A 10,000-nucleotide genomic window follows, 5' to 3' on the forward strand; every position below is an offset into this window, starting at 1 on the left:
ACTTAGAATTTTTTCGCCCCGTTACGAAAGTACCGAAAGTTCAACTCGAAATAACTCGCTAAAAAGCGTTATAACGTATCGAAATTTTGCGTGAAATCGTTACGTTTCGACGAAATCTAGTCGAACGTAACGATTTCACTTTATTTTTTTAAAAAATTTCATCCTCCGGACCAACGTGACCGGGACGTTGGAACTTAGAATTTTTTCGCCCCGTTACGAAAGTACCGAAAGTTCAACTCGAAATAACTCGCTAAAAAGCGTTATAACGTATCGAAATTTTGCGTGAAATCGTTACGTTTCGACGAAATCTAGTCGAAAGTAGCGATTTCACTTTATTTTTTTAAAAAATTTCACCCTCCGGACCAACGTGACCGGGACGTTGGAACTTAGAATTTTTTCGCCCCGTTACGAAAGTACCGAAAGTTCAACTCGAAATAACTCGCTAAAAAGCGTTATAACGTATCGAAATTTTGCGTGAAATCGTTACGTTTCGACGAAATCTAGTCGAAAGTAGCGATTTCACTTTATTTTTTTAAAAAATTTCACCCTCCGGACCAACGTGACCGGGACGTTGGAACTTAGAATTTTTTCGCCCCGTTACGAAAGTACCGAAAGTTCAACTCGAAATAACTCGCTAAAAAGCGTTATAACGTATCGAAATTTTGCGTGAAATCGTTACGTATCGACGAAATCTAGTCGAACGTAACGATTTCACTTTATTTTTTTAAAAAATTTCATCCTCCGGACCAACGTGACCGGGACGTTGGAACTTAGAATTTTTTCGCCCCGTTACGAAAGTACCGAAAGTTCAACTCGAAATAACTCGCTAAAAAGCGTTATAACGTATCGAAATTTTGCGTGAAATCGTTACGTTTCGACGAAATCTAGTCGAAAGTAGCGATTTCACTTTATTTTTTTAAAAAATTTCACCCTCCGGACCAACGTGACCGGGACGTTGGAACTTAGAATTTTTTCGCCCCGTTACGAAAGTACCGAAAGTTCAACTCGAAATAACTCGCTAAAAAGCGTTATAACGTATCGAAATTTTGCGTGAAATCGTTACGTATCGACGAAATCTAGTCGAACGTAACGATTTCACTTTATTTTTTTAAAAAATTTCATCCTCCGGACCAACGTGACCGGGACGTTGGAACTTAGAATTTTTTCGCCCCGTTACGAAAGTACCGAAAGTTCAACTCGAAATAACTCGCTAAAAAGCGTTATAACGTATCGAAATTTTGCGTGAAATCGTTACGTTTCGACGAAATCTAGTCGAAAGTAGCGATTTCACTTTATTTTTTTAAAAAATTTCACCCTCCGGACCAACGTGACCGGGACGTTGGAACTTAGAATTTTTTCGCCCCGTTACGAAAGTACCGAAAGTTCAACTCGAAATAACTCGCTAAAAAGCGTTATAACGTATCGAAATTTTGCGTGAAATCGTTACGTTTCGACGAAATCTAGTCGAAAGTAGCGATTTCACTTTATTTTTTTAAAAAATTTCACCCTCCGGACCAACGTGACCGGGACGTTGGAACTTAGAATTTTTTCGCCCCGTTACGAAAGTACCGAAAGTTCAACTCGAAATAACTCGCTAAAAAGCGTTATAACGTATCGAAATTTTGCGTGAAATCGTTACGTATCGACGAAATCTAGTCGAACGTAACGATTTCACTTTATTTTTTTAAAAAATTTCATCCTCCGGACCAACGTGACCGGGACGTTGGAACTTAGAATTTTTTCGCACTGCTACGAAAAGGCCGAAAGATCCCCTCCAAATAACTCGTTAAAAAGTGTTAGAAGGTACGAATATTTTACAAGAAATCGTTATAACTCGATAAAATACGTCGGGATTAAGCGTTTATATCGTCGGCAGACGGATATAAAAACGTTTGGACCGACACGACCGGTCGTTGGAACATAGAAAAATTCCGAGCCGGTACGTTGGGACTTAGAAAAATTCCGAGGGCGAAAAAGTTTTTTCGAGTTTATTCGTTAAAAAGCGTTACAAGGTATGAATTTTTTTGCATAAATCGACGTAACTCGACGAAATACGTCGGGATTAATGGTTTATTTCCGTCCGAGAACGATTTTTAAAAACGGACCTATGCGGCCGGTCGTTCGTACTTAGAAAATTTTCGGACCGAACACTCTTTTTCGATTAATTCGTTAAAAAGCGTTATAACGTACGAATATTTTTCAAGAAATCGTTATAACTCGATAAAATACGTCGGGATTAAGCGTTTATATCGTCGGCAGACGGATATAAAAACGTTTGGACCGACACGACCGGTCGTTGGAACATAGAAAAATTCCGAGCCGGTACGTTGGGACTTAGAAAAATTCCGAGGGCGAAAAAGTTTTTTCGAGTTTATTCGTTAAAAAGCGTTACAAGGTATGAATTTTTTTGCATAAATCGACGTAACTCGACGAAATACGTCGGGATTAATGGTTTATTTCCGTCCGAGAACGATTTTTAAAAACGGACCTATGCGGCCGGTCGTTCGTACTTAGAAAATTTTCGGACCGAACACTCTTTTTCGATTAATTCGTTAAAAAGCGTTATAACGTACGAATATTTTTCAAGAAATCGTTATAACTCGATAAAATACGTCGGGATTAAGCGTTTATATCGTCGGCAGACGGATATAAAAACGTTTGGACCGACACGACCGGTCGTTGGAACATAGAAAAATTCCGAGCCGGTACGTTGGGACTTAGAAAAATTCCGAGGGCGAAAAAGTTTTTTCGAGTTTATTCGTTAAAAAGCGTTACAAGGTATGAATTTTTTTGCATAAATCGACGTAACTCGACGAAATACGTCGGGATTAATGGTTTATTTCCGTCCGAGAACGATTTTTAAAAACGGACCTATGCGGCCGGTCGTTCGTACTTAGAAAATTTTCGGACCGAACACTCTTTTTCGATTAATTCGTTAAAAAGCGTTATAACGTACGAATATTTTTCAAGAAATCGTTATAACTCGATAAAATACGTCGGGATTAAGCGTTTATATCGTCGGCAGACGGATATAAAAACGTTTGGACCGACACGACCGGTCGTTGGAACATAGAAAAATTCCGAGCCGGTACGTTGGGACTTAGAAAAATTCCGAGGGCGAAAAAGTTTTTTCGAGTTTATTCGTTAAAAAGCGTTACAAGGTATAAATTTTTTTACGGGAATCGTTCTATCTCTATTAAATACGTCGGGATTAAACATTTTTATCGATTTTTTCAAAAAATTAGCGTTCGTCGAACTGACACGACTGGGATATTTTTCTAATTTTTTCGTTAATTAACGTTACAAGGTATATATTTTTTTGCATATTTCTACTTATTTTAACGTATTGTAATTGATTATAAACTTATTTTTTGTCCGTATTCGATAAAAGAGTATGTTTACTGATGCAATTTTTCGGTGAAAAAAAAAATTAATTTTTTGGTAAAAATGCATTTCTATTATGTTAATAAAACGTCTGGTAATGTATTTCGATGGTTGGATATTGGCTTTGTATAGTAGTGATCGAGCGTTCGCGAGACTAAGTTCCAGCGTCCCTTCCGAACGGTACGTTGCTACGGAGGTTTTGCACCGTAAGCGCGCGGCCGCTAGCCCGGCCGGCGCCGGCCTTCCGGCTGGCGCTTTCGTATCTATAAGAGAGACGTCGAGCCGGACGGTTCGGTCGGAACAGCGTTGAGCGCGTGGCTATTCTACGGCCTCGGTTGAGAATTCAGTCACCGCTCCTCGAGTCTTAGTGTATTTTACGCTATTTCTCGACTGTTCCTCCGTTCTCGTTCTGGTTTTTTCTCTACACTGCTGCGCCGCGGGTCGCTGTCCTGGACGTAATGACCAAATATCGTGGCAAGGTTCCCCTGAGTCGGGAAGCTGGTGACCTGTGTGTACGTATTCTAACAAAAATTGTTAGATGCGTGTGTGCTTGTACTAACTGAGCATCGATTCATTCAAAAGAGTATAACCGTCTGCTTTCTATAAAAACTTCTGCTTTCGCAGAAGTATCCGATGAGGCGGTAGGAGCGTACTATCTTTGCGTAGTATGTCTTCTGCCGAAAATGTTCTACCGATTGAAAGAATATTCTTACGGTATGTCCAGCGCGACGCACTGGGATACGCGCTTGTTCGTTCAGCGTGAGGTGCGTATACGTGCTTTACCGCTAAGATATTCTAATAAGTCTTTTTACACGAAGACAGCATTATGGAAATGTTCCTTTAGAAGTACGATTCTAAACATTTTATATAAGACTATGAGAAAGAGAGAGAGAGAAGAGAGGAGGTGGAGTTGAGAATTACAAAGTGGCTGCGAGCGGCGTTCGAAGATTATTACTGAACTATGGGTGTATCTCGAACGTCGCTAGGAGATATATTTTATAGATATATCTATCTTAAGAACGAAAAGTCTCGTCGTACGGTGCTTACGTCCCACCTACGACACGAAGAGAACTTAAACGAAATTTATAAGAATTGTTATACGAATAAGATCCCTGGTTGATCCTGCCAGTAGTCATATGCTTGTCTCAAAGATTAAGCCATGCATGTCTCAGTACATGCCGCATTAAGGTGAAACCGCGAATGGCTCATTAAATCAGTTATGGTTTCTTAGATCATACCTACATTTACTTGGATAACTGTGGTAATTCTAGAGCTAATACATGCAAACAGATTCCGACCAGAGATGGTAGGAATGCTTTTATTAGATCAAAACCAATCGGTGGCGGATGGCTCGTCTGTCCGTCCATCGTTTGTTTTGGTGACTCTGAATAACTTTGTGCTGATCGCATGGTCATCTAGCACCGGCGACGCATCTTTCAAATGTCTGCCTTATCAACTGTCGATGGTAGGTTCTGCGCCTACCATGGTTGTAACGGGTAACGGGGAATCAGGGTTCGATTCCGGAGAGGGAGCCTGAGAAACAGCTACCACATCCAAGGAAGGCAGCAGGCGCGCAAATTACCCACTCCCGGCACGGGGAGGTAGTGACGAAAAATAACGATACGGGACTCATCCGAGGCCCCGTAATCGGAATGAGTACACTTTAAATCCTTTAACGAGGACCAATTGGAGGGCAAGTCTGGTGCCAGCAGCCGCGGTAATTCCAGCTCCAATAGCGTATATTAAAGTTGTTGCGGTTAAAAAGCTCGTAGTTGAATCTGTGTGTCACAGTGTCGGTTCACCGCTCGCGGTGTTTAACTGGCATTATGTGGTACGTCCTATCGGTGGGCTTAGCTCCTCGCGGGCGGTCCAACTAATATCCCATCGCGGTGCTCTTCACTGAGTGTCGAGGTGGGCCGATACGTTTACTTTGAACAAATTAGAGTGCTTAAAGCAGGCTACCTTCGCCTGAATACTGTGTGCATGGAATAATGGAATAGGACCTCGGTTCTATTTTGTTGGTTTTCGGAGCCCCGAGGTAATGATTAATAGGGACAGATGGGGGCATTCGTATTGCGACGTTAGAGGTGAAATTCTTGGATCGTCGCAAGACGGACAGAAGCGAAAGCATTTGCCAAAAATGTTTTCATTAATCAAGAACGAAAGTTAGAGGTTCGAAGGCGATCAGATACCGCCCTAGTTCTAACCATAAACGATGCCAGCCAGCGATCCGCCGAAGTTCCTCCGATGACTCGGCGGGCAGCTTCCGGGAAACCAAAGCTTTTGGGTTCCGGGGGAAGTATGGTTGCAAAGCTGAAACTTAAAGGAATTGACGGAAGGGCACCACCAGGAGTGGAGCCTGCGGCTTAATTTGACTCAACACGGGAAACCTCACCAGGCCCGGACACCGGAAGGATTGACAGATTGATAGCTCTTTCTTGATTCGGTGGGTGGTGGTGCATGGCCGTTCTTAGTTGGTGGAGCGATTTGTCTGGTTAATTCCGATAACGAACGAGACTCTAGCCTGCTAAATAGACGTAACTTATGGTATCTCGAAGGCCCCCGGCTTCGGTCGGTGGGTTTTTACTACCAACGTACAAACAAATCTTCTTAGAGGAACAGGCGGCTTCTAGCCGCACGAGATTGAGCAATAACAGGTCTGTGATGCCCTTAGATGTTCTGGGCCGCACGCGCGCTACACTGAAGGAATCAGCGTGTTTTCCCTGGCCGAAAGGCCCGGGTAACCCGCTGAACCTCCTTCGTGCTAGGGATTGGGGCTTGCAATTATTCCCCATGAACGAGGAATTCCCAGTAAGCGCGAGTCATAAGCTCGCGTTGATTACGTCCCTGCCCTTTGTACACACCGCCCGTCGCTACTACCGATTGAATGATTTAGTGAGGTCTTCGGACTGGTGCGCGGCCAATGTGATAAGCATTGCCGATGTTACCGGGAAGATGACCAAACTTGATCATTTAGAGGAAGTAAAAGTCGTAACAAGGTTTCCGTAGGTGAACCTGCGGAAGGATCATTAACGATACGATACCAAAAGAATTTGACTTGAACACATATAAAAACTATGAAATATATATCACAATGGTCGGTAAGGAGCCGTACTCCTCCTGTATCGACGAAAGTATATACGACGTATTAACAAGCTATATACTTTAACAAACGAAAACGCCAGGGAGCTTGGCAACCTCCGTTGGCACGAATAGAAATATTCTTAAGGAGGAGACGACCCTCCAGCTACGGAATTATACGAAGAGAAGGTGGCACTCTCTCTCGATCATCGGGATGAAGAGATATATATATACAAGTATAAAAACGAAATGCGAATGAAACTTATTCGAGGCGCCTGCGTGAGGTCGTAAACAGAAAGACCCGCCGTCTCCGAAATAAAACATATAACATATAATATATATATATATATATGAAATTCTAATAAAAGGGAACTCTAGCTTCGAAAGAGCCAACAAAAGTTAAGGCTCGATATCAAACGAAAAAATTACGATGGAAACCAGGTGTAAAGAGAAATGCAGTCGTGGCGCCTGCGAGAGGCCGTACACAGAAAGACCCGCCGTCACGATCTCGTATTTCGTATTTGCATCGTGGAAACCGTACAAACGAAATATAAAAGTCCATGCAAACTAATAAGAAAATCTCTAAAGTGCCTCGTGTCGGAGTGATCATGCTCGCCTATTCTCTTCTATGTTTCGTGGTCTGTGTTGCGTTTGTTCTCCTCCTAGCAACGGGACATATCGAAGACTCCTCTTTGGGATCGAACGAAGCGTCTAGAACGAGTCGACGAGAGCGAAAGAACTTGTAGCGAGTCGCGCAGAGCGAAAGGATACCGATATACATCTTCGAAGGTTCTCTTCGAAGATCCATGGATACCTTCTGCGTCGACTTCTCTCGTCTCTTTCATCGAAACTCTCGTCGTTCTCGAAACGTGCTTCCTACCCAAAGGGCGTGTGCTCTTCGTATGTCGTTTCGTTCGAAATAACGAAACCACGTGTAACATACTCGTGGATCGGGTAACCTAGAACGAAGACGCATCGCGTGGATGTTGGCCCGCTATGCGACGATGACCGATGATGATGATGATGATGATGATATGATGATGATGATGATGATGATGTCGATGTCGACGACGACGACGATGAAGACGATGTGTAGCAACGATTCGTAACTAGTCTAGCCGAAGTTCGTTCAGAGGGGAACGCCGCCGGCTTCGAAGCCTCGATGTCGTGAGTCGGACACCCGTGCCGTCGCTAGAGTTTTTCAAACTCTGCTTCTGGATATTGGGACGAAAGACCGCTCGAGGACGACGACAGCCGTGCGTGCGTATCCCATCGAATTTTTTTTACACCACCTGAACGAGACTAAAGTTTCGTCTAGTTGATCGTCTACCGTCGCATAATGTATATTATATACCGTTCAGAGGGGACCGGCTGTCTATCCTCGTTGTCGTGAGTCGGACACCCGTGCCGTCGCTAGAGTTTTTCAAACTCTGCTTCTGGATATCGGGACGAAAGACCGCGCGAGGACGACGGATGCGAGTCCCATCGAATTTTTGACTTACACACTACCTGAACGAGACTTAAAGTTTCATATAATATACCGTTCAGAGGGGACCGGCTGTCTTTCCTCGTTGTCGTGAGTCGGACACCCGTGCCGTCGCTAGAGTTTTTCAAACTCTGCTTCTGGATATCGGGACGAAAGACCGCGCGAGGACGACGGATGCGAGTCCCATCGAATTTTTTATTTACACACTACCTGAACGAGACTTAAAGTTTCATCCAGTTTGTCGTCTATCATCGCATATATAATATACCGTTCAGAGGGGACCGGCTGTCTATCCTCGTTGTCGTGAGTCGGACACCCGTGCCGTCGCTAGAGTTTTTCAAACTCTGCTTCTGGATATCGGGACGAAAGACCGCGCGAGGACGACGGATGCGAGTCCCATCGAATTTTTGACTTACACACTACCTGAACGAGACTTAAAGTTTCATATAATATACCGTTCAGAGGGGACCGGCTGTCTTTCCTCGTTGTCGTGAGTCGGACACCCGTGCCGTCGCTAGAGTTTTTCAAACTCTGCTTCTGGATATCGGGACGAAAGACCGCGCGAGGACGACGGATGCGAGTCCCATCGAATTTTTGATTTACACACTACCTGAACGAGACTTAAAGTTTCATCCAGTTTGTCGTCTATCATCTCATATATAATATACCGTTCAGAGGGGACCGGCTGTCTATCCTCGTTGTCGTGAGTCGGACACCCGTGCCGTCGCTAGAGTTTTTCAAACTCTGCTTCTGGATGTTGGGACGAAAGACCGCGCGAGGACGATGGATGCGTGTCCCATCGAATTTTTGATTTACAAGACACACACTACCTGAACGAGACTAAAGTTTCATCGAGTTTATCGTCGCATAACCCGTTCGGAGGGGACCGGCTGTCTATCCTCGTTGTCGTGAGTCGGACACCCGTGCCGTCGCTAGAGTTTTTCAAACTCTGCTTCTGGATATCGGGACGAAAGACCGCGCGAGGACGATGGCTGCGAGTCCCATCGAATTTTTGTTTTTTTTTTTTTTTTTTAAAGAAAAAACACCACCCGAACGGAGATGTGTTCTATCTTTCGTCGATTTTTCATGCTTTCAGTCGGTCGCGTGGTCGCCATCCGTTCGGAGGGGATCGCCGGCTTCGAAACCTCGATGTCGTGAGTCGGACACCCGTGCCGTCGCTAGAGTTTTTCAAACTCTGCTTCTGGATATTGGGACGAAAGACCGCTCGAGGCGGACGGCCGCGCGAATCCCATCGAATCTTTACTATCACCCGAACGATGGAGAGATGCACGCGCGCTGTTTCTTGAATAATTGGACGAGAGAGTAGAATCAAACACATATATAACATGGGCTAGCCACCGTGCTTACTCGTTCGCGAGATCGTGTGCTGTACAGAGGATTCAGAATCGGGTGTATATATCCCCGTCGTTTCCTGACGAACGGAGCTTCGATCTCGATGGTTGTTATATATCATAATGTACTTTACGCCCGGCCGGCGAACGCGCGTATCTTCGCGCGTTCGTCGTTTTCTTTTTTTTCGAACGTTTTTGTGTCGTCAATCCTATGGCGACTTCTGCGCGTTCGATTCCCGTTGGTCGAACGTGACGGAACTCGGCTTCGCTAGAACCGAGAAGAGTACATTTGAGTATTGAACTGTTGTAAATTTATAAAAGATTACCCTGAACGGTGGATCACTTGGCTCGTGGGTCGATGAAGAACGCAGCTAATTGCGCGTCAACGTGTGAACTGCAGGACACATGAACATCGACATTTCGAACGCACATTGCGGTCCACGGATACAATTCCTGGACCACGCCTGGCTGAGGGTTGCTCACGTAAACCTAAGACTGCTTGCGTTGCGTATCGTTACTCTCCGTATCTGTCTCTCTCTGTCCCTTCTTGCCTTAACAACCCGCCGTCGTTCTTCTTTATATAAGAGAACGTTTCAGAGTCGGACGAAGGTACAAGAACGAGGATACGAATAAGAGCGGACGGAGAGAACATACGCGACGTACGAGCGATTGTTGGACGCTCGTCGGCGTTCGTCGC

General features: G+C 44.5%; 2 non-coding genes across 2 annotated transcripts; both read left to right on the forward strand.

Moving 5' to 3' along the window:
• Positions 1-4,493: 4,493 nt before the first annotated feature.
• LOC126876874 (small subunit ribosomal RNA) lies at positions 4,494-6,416 on the forward strand. The gene has a single exon (XR_007694590.1). It is a non-coding gene; the product is annotated as a small subunit ribosomal RNA (ribosomal RNA).
• A 3,210-nt stretch (positions 6,417-9,626) lies between these two features.
• On the forward strand, positions 9,627-9,781 carry LOC126876894 (5.8S ribosomal RNA). Its single transcript, XR_007694606.1, has one exon. It is a non-coding gene; the product is annotated as a 5.8S ribosomal RNA (ribosomal RNA).
• Positions 9,782-10,000: the final 219 nt, after the last annotated feature.

Source organism: Bombus huntii, unplaced genomic scaffold (assembly GCF_024542735.1).
Source record: "Bombus huntii isolate Logan2020A unplaced genomic scaffold, iyBomHunt1.1 ctg00000101.1, whole genome shotgun sequence".
In the NCBI taxonomy this organism is placed as follows: domain Eukaryota; kingdom Metazoa; phylum Arthropoda; class Insecta; order Hymenoptera; family Apidae; genus Bombus; species Bombus huntii.